This window comes from Lygodium microphyllum, chromosome 16 (assembly GCF_053477565.2).
Source record: "Lygodium microphyllum isolate KBCC chromosome 16, Lygodium_microphyllum_v1.1.10, whole genome shotgun sequence".
Lineage (NCBI taxonomy): Eukaryota > Viridiplantae > Streptophyta > Polypodiopsida > Schizaeales > Lygodiaceae > Lygodium > Lygodium microphyllum.
The window spans coordinates 88,631,685-88,645,842 of record NC_141150.1 but is presented as its reverse complement, the minus strand read 5'-3'; the positions used below and the strand labels follow the sequence as shown (position 1 = coordinate 88,645,842).

General features: G+C 37.0%; 1 pseudogene; it reads right to left on the bottom strand.

Annotated features, from left to right (window-relative positions):
* Positions 1 to 591: 591 nt before the first annotated feature.
* On the bottom strand, positions 592 to 2,078 carry LOC148023089 (putative pectin methylesterase CGR3; annotated as a pseudogene).
* Between the last annotated feature and the right edge of the window lie 12,080 nt (positions 2,079 to 14,158).

Genomic DNA, 14,158 nt, shown 5'->3' with positions numbered 1-14,158 from the left:
TGATGGTGATGATAGCAATTCTCTGCCACTGAAAAGACCCTCTTTACTGAAATGGCTATGGCTGCTGTACCATCCTTTGTCTCCACTGCAACTTCCGATATGCAAAATAGGGTCATATATTCTGCTGACCGTCGTTCCTGTAACAGTGATGTGGTAACTGCCAGTAGTATCACATCTAGCTTTGCAAGGCCAGCTAATGGTGATGTCTCAGCAATTTATGATGGTGATGATAGCAATTCTCTGCCACCAAAAAGACCCTCTCATTGCTGCATTTTAGTGAAGAGGATGGTAAAGAGGTGATACTTAGTAATACCCCAGCTCCCTCATTAAGTGGCTTTTTGTCAAACTCTCCATTTTCTGCATGGTCAATGGATGCTAGCAGGCAAGCACAGGTTGCAAAATCTTTAAAATAAATCCAGGAGATCGAGAAGGTGACCAGACATGAGCTGGATCAGTCTCCAAGCGCAACTCACCAACATGTACAGGCTAGTATGCCAACTTCCCCAATCATGTGGCTTCTAGTAACAATACAATGGCATGGCAGAGACTGCCTTTACCTTCTCCTTCCTGGCTCTTTCCTCAAGTGAGACATCAAAGTGCACCATAGGTGTACCCTAACAGCTCAAAGTTGAAGAGTGGTTTTGCTAATGATGATGATGCCTTGTTCTGGGATTATAATGATACAGGGAGTTCAAAGTCATCATCAAGGAGGAAACAGCCACCAGACTACCCTTGTTTATCTAAAAGGGGGCAATTCATGAATGGACCACTCATGAACTCCACTGAAAACCCTTCCCATCCGACAACACTTTTGGGGCCTAAGCAGAACACTAATTTGACTAATTTTCCAACCTTACCAGGGTTTTCTGCAGTTTCAAAGCTAGGAATGGTGAAACTTCAGTAAAGATGAGATGGCGCTGTTGGACTTTTGCATGACCTTGTGTCTGCCTTAGAAGCAGGGAATTATCTGACAGAGTGTCTTGGAAATGGACCCAAAATCCGAGCATTCAAGTCAAAATTCCTTTGGAGAAAGGAGCTCATACCTCCTGAAATGATCTCTCTATCTGGATAGCCTCAAATCTCTTCGTGGCTTCTTCACTCTCTTGCAAACCCATCATTTGAAAACAATGTTGCCACCAAAGCCTACTGCGAGGTTTTGTCTTCAATGACTTAGAACCCTCCCCAGCATTCGATAGTTTCCTATTTGTCTTACTGTTTATGACGAGCACAACACTATTTGAAGAAACGCGTGCCAGCTCTCTCAAAGTCACATTCAAGTGCTTTGTTGTCATGGTATCTACCACATCATTAGCCAACACAATTGAAAAAGACCGCGACCGATAATGCAATGGTTGTGTAACATCAGCCACCCGTATGAGACCCTTGCCAATGAGGTTTTCACATACACTGTGGATTGGAGGACTTGGGTCAAAAGGCAATATACCCCATGCCTCCAGTTTTTCTTCCATCAAAAGCTTCAGCACAACACTACAGGCAGATGGCCCAATGTGTAGAATGAGATTCATCGACTCTCCATATACTTCTTGTAGAAGAGGCAGTGCCTAGCAGACTGCAGTTCTGTATTCTGGTCGAGAAACTTGGTCTTCTTCCATGGCCTCAATAAAAGTATCTTCTGCCTTTCCATTATTCTGCCAATGATGGGAGGCCCAGCAAGAAGAAGATCCCTAGATGCCCATGCCACAGCCTACCGTCTTTGCTGCCTCCTTACAATCCACCAAGCATGCATTGTACCGGAGAGCTACTCGATCCCGACTGCGCTCCTCTTGGAGCTCCTTCTTAGCGGAAGTGGAGTGTTTTACACTCGTATTCGTACTCTGTTCAGCCAAAATCATCCTTCAAGTCAGTGTACTCATTGATGAATGTTCCCTTCACCGTGATCAATGGAGGTGGGAGAGAAGAGATCCTGACTGGCTTTTCTCCATGGAAGCTTGGCTGAAGCTTGAAAATGAAGAGAGAGAAGACTCTTCCTGAAAAGTAACTAGAACTTTACCATCTTCTACTCCATTTACCACTGTCTTTTAGGGAAATACCTTCAAATTTGGCCCAGAATGACCCATGAGCTGCCAAAATCGGTCTTCTTCCTCCAAACTTGGTCCAATCCGCCATTAATGCTCCTGCTTGCAGTCCTTGTGGTCCAAAAATCTTTGGGAACTCCCCTACTGCTCCCTGTACCTATGTACCTATGACTCAAAATTCCATGTGACTAGAAAGTTGTAACTAGGTAAAATGAGGGACAAACTGGGACCAAGAACCTAGGCTCTGATGCCAATTGTCAAGGAGAGGGACTGGGAGAGAGAAAGAAGAGAGAGAAGACTGCAAAGAAGAAGAAGAAGAAGAGCAGAAGAGAGAGAGAAAGACAGTTACAAGGAGAGAGAAATACTAGAAATGGAGAGAGAAAGACTAGAAGAGAGGGAGGGAAGACATGGAAGCTTGGAGAGTAAGGTGAAGGAGAAAGAAGACTTGTATAATTATCTGATAATCAAAAATTAAGTCTCTCTCACCTTATATACCAGCCAGTATAACTACTATTTCCCTGTTATTAAGTCCCCCTCTCTTACAAGGATGGTCACATATTATGACTGTTGTAGTTCCTACATCATGTGTCTCTCTCTTACTCCTTCCTCCATAGCTCATCTCTCTCTTGCTTCTGCTTGTTTACGCTTCCAGTTTGGCCTCCACCTTTCAATTTCTATCAAAGCATTGATCAAGGAGCTTCACCCAACATTCCTTTAGCATGGATTGAATTCCTACAACTCATTCATGGCAACCATGGCTCAACTGAAGAGGTAACCATTTTCTTTTCCAACTTGCTCCCAATCTTCTCAGGATTCTTCCAAGTAGTAAAGAGGTTTGTTTAAGCCTTACTTGAGGATCCTGATAGCTATTTGGTTCAATAAACATACTATCATGTTTTGGCATCACTTGGAGCTTCATTCCTTCAAACATTAATTGGATATTTAGACAAACCTATTGTTACATACTTGTGACAGTTTCTTTTCTCATAGTTAGAGCTACTATATGTCCCTATTAATGCTCATTTGGTACTCGCATGTGCTTGGAGGATATCATGCATTAAAGTGCTATTGGTCCCAATTTGAGCTAAAATACCTTAGGTTACATAGAGATTTTACTACTATAATAAATAGGATAGCAAGCCATTTATTAGGAAAACACTATACTGATGGCTACTTGATGCTATTTGGGTACTCATTGAGATGCTTTGAGCTTGTCTTTCTCAATTGGCATTCAGTTGTTTTGTTCCAGTGGGAGTCACTTGACACTTGGATATTTGCATTAAGCTTTGGATTTATGTAGTTGACCTTGAGCTTCTTTCATTGAGACAATGGGACTCATTGAGTTGTGTATATGCTCTATTGATGCTTTTGGATGCAACCATGAGCTAATTTGATTCATGCTTTGAACTTGACACCTATTTCTATCAGAGTGATGCCAATGGTATATACACCTTACTTGGCTATGTATTGAGCTTCATTACCCTTGCTAAGTTGATTGTGTATTTGGAAGTTCTTTTTTTTTACTCCTAAGACCTACTACATATATGATGTCGATGCCCATTGGATGTATCTCTCCTTGATACATTGAGGTTGTAATGGATCTTGGTACTGGTTTTATGCATCTTCATCTCACTACTGCTCTTACATATCCCATTTTTTGCATGATATGCGTAGTAGTGTGAGCTTGAATTTTGTTGATCAATTGACCACAATTGATCTTGGATTTAATGCTACATTTATTACAGCAATGTTGTAATGTAGGCTTATGCATTCTTTATGAGAGCAAATGCTTTGATTTGAGAATTCATTATTGGTAGTTGGTGGATAGCCCTACACTTTGGTGTTTTCTTCCATTTAGACCTTATCTTGGCTATGATGTGGGACTAATTTTCATTCAGTAACTTATAGTGTTTTGTGGCCTTTTTATAAATGTTCACTATTGCCAATGAATCTTTTTTTCTATAGCAACGTATTTTCTTGTATTATTCTTTCATTTATTGACATGATGGATGGTGGATAAAATGGCAATGATATCTTTAACATTAACAAATTGGGTAGTACTAATTACAACTACTAGAAGGCACAGATATAGCAAGTTTCAATGTAGAAATTACATATTAAGCCATTGAGACACGAGAGTGTAAAGCTCAAATGTGTTGATGCAAAGGATTGGGCTGAATTGGATGACTTATATAAATCTACAATCATTTTGTCACTCTCTAAGTAGATATACTACAATGTTGTCTCTGAAGGGTAGAATGCATAAGAGTTATAGGAGAAGATCTGTATTGTCTATCATAAGTAGAGCCCTACCTCTCAAATGTATTGGTTGAAGTAACTCATGGACCTTCATATGAAGGAGGGGACTTCTATGTCTGCCTACTTAAATAAATTTCATTCTATTTTCAGCCACTTGTCTTTGCAAATGATTTATTTCGTCTACCATTGTTCTTGCTAGTTACATTGCCTAAATATGGGACACATTCTACACTACTACATGTGCAAATATGTCTACTAATGAGCTAAAATTGCAAGATGTAGAGAGGGTACACTGTTGAATAATGAAGAAATTAGTAGAAAGAATATCGATGCTTCCCATAACTCTCATGCTTTGATAGTCCAAGACAATAAGGATGCTAAGCGAGGTAATAATCACCATAGGAGAGACTCTCAAAAGTCTCATTCTCAGTCACATGGATAGTCTCGCAGTAAGTCCCATGGTTGTAACTCTGCATTGACTTGTCATTCTTGTGGAAAGCCATGTCATAGTTGGCAATAGTGCCACAAGATATGTGATGAAAAGTAGAATGAAAAGGAAAAGGCAAAGTGCAAGAAAAGAATGATGATCATAGCATTGTTCCCAATAAGTCTAGCATCAAGATTGAAGAGATTAATGTAGTGCAACATGACTCAGATGATGATTACATACTTGTCGTTCTCCTCTTGATGTTTCACAATTGATTGATGCCTTGTCTACTTATTATGCTCAGTATTGGTGGTTGATTGATTCAGGGGCTTCATTTCATGTTACCTCTATTAAGAGTGATTCCACTCCTATCACAACATGACAAGATCTATCAGATTGGGTAATGACTTGGCATTGGATATTGTTGGTATTGGAGATGTATGGCTACACTTTGTTTCAAGCAACATCTTTACATTGCATGATGTATGTCAAATTTTGGCTTTAACCAAAAGTATTGTTTGTGCTAGCAAATTAGATCATGTAGGTTACTTTGTATCTTTTGGTGATTCCTCATGGAAGATTACCCATGGGAATCTTGTCCTTGCATGAGATGCCAAGATTTTCACTCTTTATCCCTTACTTGTATTCGAGTATATTAACCATGCTTTGGCTGTGGCTAATATACCACGTAGCTTTATGGCATCGTCGGCTTGGACATAGGTCCTTAAAAGGAATGAAAATGCTTTCTCGTTTGTAATATCTTTTGTCCCTTGACTATGAATTTTTTGATTCTTATGATCATTATCTTAATGGTTGGCAAACATGCAGCTCACATGAAAGGCTCGCATTATGCGCATGAGTGAGCCTCTCACTCTTGTTCATTTTGATGCTTGTGGACCTATACCTTGTTAGTTGTTAGGTGGAATGAATTATTTTGTTACTTTCATTAATGATTACCCACATAAGATTTAGGCACACCCATAAAGTAGAAATTGGATATATTGGCTATGCTTCAACGTTTTCTTGCTCTTGTTGAGGACTAGTCTGGGTATAGGTTGAAATACCAATGATCTAACAATGGGGGTGAGTAAGTTAATGAAATGCATCTTTCTTGGTTATGGGAATGTAGGTGAGATAGGCTATCGCCTATGGGATCTGCAAGCTTGGAAGATCACCCATAGCCATGATGTTGTTTTCCATGAGGAGAAAATGTATAAGCAACCTAAGCAAGTAGTTGAGATATGCAAGGGTAACATTTTAGGAGGAGCCTGTTGCTCTCTTACATCCAACTAGATAACCTACAATAGTTGATGCTCCAATGGCCTATGACCATGATGTTAGACAGGATGTGTAAGCCCTACAACCTGCTTTGAGACATTCTACTAGAGATAGACGTCCTCCTGAGTAGTTTGAGCTCTCCATAGACTATGCTATGGTGACAGATGCTAGTGAGTCTCTTACTTATGATGAGGCAATACATGCACAGGGTGATAGTCACTCTTGGGAGAGGGTTGTACATTCGAACTATGACTCATTGCAAAAATAATAATATGTGCGATTTAGTTTCTTTGCCTAATGAAAAGCATGCTTTGCTATACAACTGGGTATACAAGTTGAAGGGTATTTGTAGATGCCCCAAGTTGACATATAAGGCTAGATTGGTTGCTAAGGGTTTTAAGCAGAAGCATAATGTTGACTTTAATGAGGTATTTTCTCCTATACTCAATGTGAATACCCTACACTTGGTACTGGCTTTGGCTGCTTAGTTAGATCTGGATCTTTATCAAATTAATGTAAATATGACTTTCTTATATGGGGACTTGTATGATGACATCTATATGCAGCAGCCTGGGGGCTTTGAGAACAAAAGCAAGGAATACCTAGTGTGCAAGTTGGAAAGAGCCTCTATGGCCTTAAGTAGACACCTAGGGAATGATACCACAATTTTGATACTTTCATACATTCATAGGGATATACCCATACTGATATGGATCCATGTTTATACGTGAAGAAGGCCCATGATAGCAGTCAATGATTTTAGTACTCTATGTGGATGATATGTTGATTGCTATGAGAGTTCATGATGAGTTGGATGCCTTGAAAAGTCAGCTAAAGTAGAGCTTTGAAATGAAGGATATGGGATAGGCCTAACATATTCTTGGGATGTGTATCACGTGTGATCACTCTAAGCATCTGCTTTACTTGTCACAGAAGGAGTACATCCAAAAGATCCTTAAGTGATTTCATATGTAGGATGTTAAGCTTATTGACTGTCCTTTACCATCTCATGTGAATGTTAGTCAAGTTGATTGTCTGTAGTCTGATGAGTAGAAGAGCGAGATGGCCAAGATCCCTTATGCATCCATAGTAGGCAATTTGATGTATTTTATGATAGTCACTCATCCTGACATAGCATCATTAAATTCAAATGGATTCAACTGATGTATTTAAGATTGCATTTAGGACATAGTTTGGTGACTATGAATTTATTTTATGCATTTTGGTCTTACCAGTGCACCAACTACATTCACCTGAATGATGAATAGAAACTTTTTATATTATCAAGATTTTTTCGTTGTTTTCTTTGATAATACACTTGTCTTCAGTAAATCAAAAGAGGAACATAAGAAACATCTTCACATTATATTTGATTTATTGCATAAAAATCACTTATATGCTAATCTTGATGAGAGTTTGTTTTGTCAATATCAAATTGAATATTTGGGTCGTAAAGCTTTTGCTTAGGATATCACTATTGATCCTAAGAAAATCAAGCCATTAAAGATTGGCCTAATCCCAAGAGTGTGCATGAAGTTTGATCTTTTCTAGGCTTAGCTAGTTTTAATAGAAAATTCATTAGGAATTTTTCCCTGATTTCTTTTCATTTGACCATGTTGCTACATAGAAATATTATTTTTCATTTGGGCCTTAGTCTGCAAAAATATTTTGAAACTTTCAAACACCTTTTGATCCATGCACCTATTCTTCAATTAAATTTTCCTAACCTTTCTTCGTGATTGCCACTGATGCTAGTGGTTCATGCATAGGCATTGTTCTAATGCAAAATGACCATCATATTGCCTCTATGAAAGCCACAAACTAAAACCTTCCGAACATAGCTACAATACATATAATAAAGAATTATTAGTTGTAGTTCATTCTCTGGATATTTGGAAATATTATTTAATGGGGTTTGAAGTTCTTATAAAGATTGATCAACACGCTATAAAACATTTACTAAATCAATCCTTAATTTTTTACCAACACAAAATGGGCTTTCTTCATTCAAATTTTTTGCCCTATGATCCAATATCGGCTAGGTCACGTTAATGTTATTGTGTAGATGCATTAAGTCATAGGCCACATGAAACTATTGCATCACATCATTTGCTTGGATGTGATAAAAACAAAAGAGTGTACTTAAACCATATTTCTACTGTTGAAATTCAAAATTTTGATGCAATGATTCCTACATATGCTATGGATCGTGATTTCTCTTTTATTTGGCAAAAAAATCAAAATACTAACACCTCTATGTTTGATCATTATTGTTATGTGAATGGATTTTTATATTATCAACAAAAGTTGTGTGCTACCATATCTTTTAGACATGTTGCTATGACTAAGATACATCAACCTACATATATGGGACATAGAGGCATCCAATCTATCATAATTGCATGCAAATAGTATTTTTATTGGCCTACTATGAAGCATGACATAGCAAAGTTTGTCTTTGAATGCATTGTATGTCAATGCATTAAGCATCACCATGCAAAATTATATGGTTTGCTTATGTCTTTGTCAATTCCTAATGGCCCATGAGATCAAATCTCTATGGACTTTATCACTAGTCTTCCTACTACATCTTCTCATCATGACATGATCTAGACCATTGTTGATAGATTGAGTAAATGGGCTTATTCATTCCTTGTAAAAAGACTATGTCTACTCCACAATATAGTATTTCCTCATCACCAATTTCCTAAGGCTATCCTATCTAACTGAGATGGCCACTTTTACAATCATTTTTTAGTAGCTCTCTTTAAGAATTTAGGTTCTAAGATGGATTTTACTTCCGCTTTTCATCCTGAGAGTAATGGGACAAACTGAGAAGCAACCAGTTTTACATTGACCTTTTTAGATCTTACACAATTGGCCAATCTCATGATTGGGAGAAACACCTATCTATTCTTCAATTTTCTTACAACAATACCCCACATTCTACAACTAGTAGAGCTCCTTTTCAAGTAGTTTATGAAAAGAAATCACATGTTCCTATGACCACCATTGCTAGTAATGTGCCAATACTGACCATAGGAAAATTTTATAAGAAATCGTTGATAAAATTAAGCAAGCTCAATTGAGATACACATTCCAAGCTAACAAAAGATGCAATGCTATTAAATTTCAAGAAAATGATTTTGTTTGGTTAAGAATCGAAAAGAGGAGGCTTCAATCAAATGAAAAGCATTCAAAAATTAAGCAACCACCCATATTTTATAACCCATTGAAAATTATTCACAAGATAATGAGAATGCATTTAGAATGGGTATTCCTCCTTACTAGTAAATACATAACTCTTTTCATATTAGTTTGTTAAAACCATTCAAGGAAACACCTCTAGTTACTCATATAGTTGATGACCCACCTTTGTTAGAAGTTGATATTAAAATTTTTGTTCTTGAAATAATTACTTAGCCATGACCACACTACTACTAGGATAGAAAATTAATATCATAGATATTTAGTCAAATATCAATGTTTAACACCTTCACCATCATACTACAACTAGTTATTAACCAAACCTGAAAGAGAACAAATTGAACAAGAAATAAGAAAATTGGGAAAGCATGTATGACACAAGATTGGATACAATCTCTCCCCATGCATGGGTGAGACCTCCCCCACGTGTGTGTTTATAATATTAGAATAAGCTTTTGTGCCCAAAAAACATTGAAAATATCTTTTTTTTTTAATTCTTGTGTTTCCTCACTTTGCACAACTTGCTTTTGTATAAATAAATCAAAACACACTCTATTCTAACAGCTTTACAAATATAATATTTTTTCTAATAAATACATCAAAATAAATATATTATATATGTGTGTACGCAAAGTTCTTGTACTAATAGTAGACGCATACAAAATATAATGCTTCTGGTAATATTTTTTCGTGTTGTAGAGCACATAAATTCTATGCACAAAATTATGCACTCTAAAAATAATAATTTTGCTTACTCCATCTAATTATCTACTCACCACAACACCACACACATTAGTATCCTTTCAGTTATCTATCAAGCATAGTGCAACTAGTGTCACACGTACACTTTGTACAATAAGTCATGGATCATGTGGTAAATTTATAAATCTACAATAAATTCTACTAAAATTTTGTGATATAATAACTTTTTGTAAAATATTATGATAATAATAATATTATAATTTTAGTAAAATATCGTGATAAACATAATTCCATACTATTTCTTAAGGATTACAAAGCAACTATCCCTAGTTGATAACTCAAAGAAAAATGTGCAAGGTGTTGGAAATGCAATCCACACTTGCTAGAGAAAACTAGTTCACTATCGGTGTAGCGGCGATGAGTTGAGACTAGGTTTGAATCCTAGGCCAAATGGAGAAAGATTTCCATAATTGGATAGATTGGAGATCATCCATCTCCTTAAGGTTTTGGGGGACTAGATGCCTAGCCCAATTATAGGAAACTTCCTCTTAAGCACTCATTGGCATGAATAATACTAGGATGGGTGATCTCCGGAGAAGGGGAGGTATAAGGGCACTGCCATATTCTCTAATAGAAGTATCCAAATAGGGCATATCACATGTCAAAACATAGCTAATGAAAAGTACTTTCACCTTATGTAGATAGCATACTTTTGAAGATTAAGCAGAGTAAAATCTGTTCTTTTAAAAAAATGCTATCTAGGCCCTATTTATACCACAACTAGCTCCCTTGTTGACTATGTCTCAGCCACCACTAATGCATCTTGTAGATAGAAAAACTCATCCAAAATAGAATTTGGACTCCAAGAAACTTCATTAAGTGGTAAAATCTTCCACTTGATCAAATACTCCATGATAAAGTGAGAGCGAAGCTTCTTTTCACACGGACCACGCTAACCTATGATCTCCATAAATCATTCCTCAACCATCGGAGGCACCACATCAACTATTTCCACCTCGGTACCATAAAAGGGTTTAAGCTGACTAACATGAAATATATTATGAATCTTAGTGAAAGAGGGAGTTTCCAATATGTATGCCAAGTCTCCAATACACTTCAAGGTCATGTAGGGTCTATAGAAGTTGTGAGCAAGTTTGTTGTTGGATTTATCCTTTAAAGTAGAGTAACAAGACTTGGGTACTTTCAATAAAACCATCTCTCCCTCCTTGAACTCCAAGGGTTGCCTCTTCTCATCAATATATACCTTCATTTGATCTTGAGCTTTTTTAAGATTCATCTTACATTCTTGAATAAGGGTGTGCATTCTTTTCAATTCTTCTTTTCCATGAGGGTTAATCTTCTTACTAAAAATAATTGTGGGTAGGGGCACCTTTAACCATACATAGCCTCAAAGGGTGAAACCCCAATGCTAGTATGAGTGAAATTATTATAGGAAAACTCAGCCAAATGCAACCATGAATCCCACACATTATGTACATCATGACAAAAATGGCGAAGATAAGTCTCCAACCACTTATTTACCCTTTATGTCTAGCTATCAATCTGTGGATGATAGGCTATAGAAGGAGCTAATTTAGTATCCATGGAGCTGAATACTGCCTACTAAACGTTACTCATAAACTTGGTATCCCTATCATGCACAATCACATGTGGTAATCCATGTAATCTAAAGATCTGTTCCATGAACTAACTAACCACCTATGAAGCAGTGAACTAGATCTTGGTAGGAATAAAATGGGTTGCCTTAGTGATTTTTTCCAATACTACAAATTTTATTCCAACCCTTTTTGGTAGTAGATAAGCCTGTAATAAAATCCATGGTAATATATATCCATTTTCCTTTAGGGATAGGCAATGGCTGCAACAAACCACCTGGCTTATGGGTGCTATCCTTGTTCTACTGACAAGGCATACACTTCATGATGTAGTCCCTAACATCTCTCCGTAATCCTTCCCGATGAAAGCTTTTGTTGATCTTATCATAGGTCTTAAACACTCCAAAATGTCCAACTATAGGCGAAGGATGTAACTCCTCCATAATTTTCAGTCTGAAAAATGAAGAAGTAGAGGGAATAACAATCTTGCCATTAAGCCATATTAGGCCATTTTTTAGCTCATAATGTGAGTTTTCCTCCATTAGACCTTGATATAATTTCTTAAATACATGACTTGGCTAGCCCATCATCCAAAAGGTAGGTCTCCTATAACTCCTCAATCTAGTCACTATGTAACTCATTCATAGCTAAAACTCAAAATGCCCACATTTTACAAAGAGAATGAGCTACCACAATGTCCTTGCCCCTTGTATGAGTAACGTCAAAATCTAAGTTTTCCAAGGTAGCTACCCACCTATGCTGCTGAGAAATGAGATTTGACTGAGTAAGGAAATACTTTAAGACCCTATGACCACTTTGAACTCTAAATCAGCTACCATACAAATAATGGTGCAATTTATTTTATCGCATGTAGAATAGCCAACCTATCTTGGTCATAGACATTCATATCCATCTCCTTATCTGTAAGCTTACGACTTTCAAAGGCAATAACTTCATGCTCCGTAGGAGCAAAAGTACGTAATTCCTTTAACTGGTTGAAGCTACTATCTACAAGTGCATTTCAAAAGAAATCTTATGTCTTCAACCTATCAAACAAAGGAGTTGCTGACGCATAATGCTTAATGAATCGGTAATAGAATGACAATAGACCAAGAAATCCTCCCAATGAAGTAGTGATGGTAAGTGTTGGCCAATCTCTGACATGCACTTCATCTTCTTAGGATTAGTTTATATCCCTTTTTCACTTATAGTATGGCCCAAGTACTCCATCTCGGTCTACATGAAAAAACACTTCTTCTCCTTGGCAAAGAGTTTGTAACGCCTCAATACATTAAAAACCTTCCTCATGTGTAACAAATGATCATGTAAGGTCTTTTTGTAAATCAGTATGTCATCAAAGAAAACAAGGACAAACTGAAAGAGGAAAGGATGTAAAATCTTATTCATCAGACTCTCTAAAAGGTAGCTGGAGCATTAGTAAGCCCAAATGGCATCACCAAGAAATGGTATGACCCACGATCAATCGTAAAGGTAGTTTTGACTTCATTACCCTCTCACATACGGATTTTATGATATCCAGATCTCAAGTGAATTTTGGTAAAGAACCTAGCTCCCTTGAGCTCATTAAGTAAATCATCAACTCTAAGAATTGGATACATGTTTTTCACTGTGATCTTGTTTAGATCCTTATAGTCAATACACATCCTAAAGAATCCATGTTTCTTCTTCACTAACAAGACCGAAGATGCATAAGGTGAAGAACTAGGCTCAATGAAACCCATCTGTAAAAGCTCATTGATTTGCTTGGCTACTTTTTCATGCTCTTATTTAGACAATTTGTAGGGTGGCTTATTAATTGGCTTTGAACGAGGCTCCAAACTTATAGTGTTATCCACTACTCTCTTAAGAGGTAATGAAATAGGCACTTCAAACAAGTCCTTATACTCCTCAATGAGAGCTTTCAAAGTTGAATGCTGAGCTGAATTATTGGACTGATCTTCTATCTCTTTATTCAAATGTAAAACAAAAATCTAAGAGTGCCATTTGTACTCCTCCTTGAGTTTTTTAATGGTGATAAGCTGAAAATCAAATTTACTAGGGTTTCCCTATAGGTGGATAAGCTACCCATCAATGGCAAACTTCATGAAATCCATAGTAATATTTTCTAAGGTCATCAGTCAATCACCTTATCACACTGGCATAGGTATAAAAGGTGTGAGATGTGTACTGTTTTTACATCTTTTACAATAATACAATTATTTACTCTCATCTCACCTACTTGTACTCAGCTTTCATGGCTTCTCTCTCTTCTTTTCTATCTTTCTAGTATTTCGCTCTCCTCATCACTCATTCTCTCTCCTCTTTTCTCTCTCTTTTTCTTTTCTTTATCTCACCTCTCAACCCTCTCCTTGACATGCGTATCAACATCAAAGAAGTCATACATCCATCTTGTGTGTGAATTCATCATCATCACCAAGGTTTGTTGAATTATCTATTGGCCCCAGTGGAATCCTTTCTTCAATTATGTCATTTTCCTTAACTTTACAAGTCAAAGCTTATCACTTTTGAAGCCTTTAACCTTCAAAACCAATAGTCTTTTCTCCAAAACCACCTCTATTAGTGGTTTTATTCCTATTAGTGGTTTTACATGAGACAAAGGGAGACAAAGATCG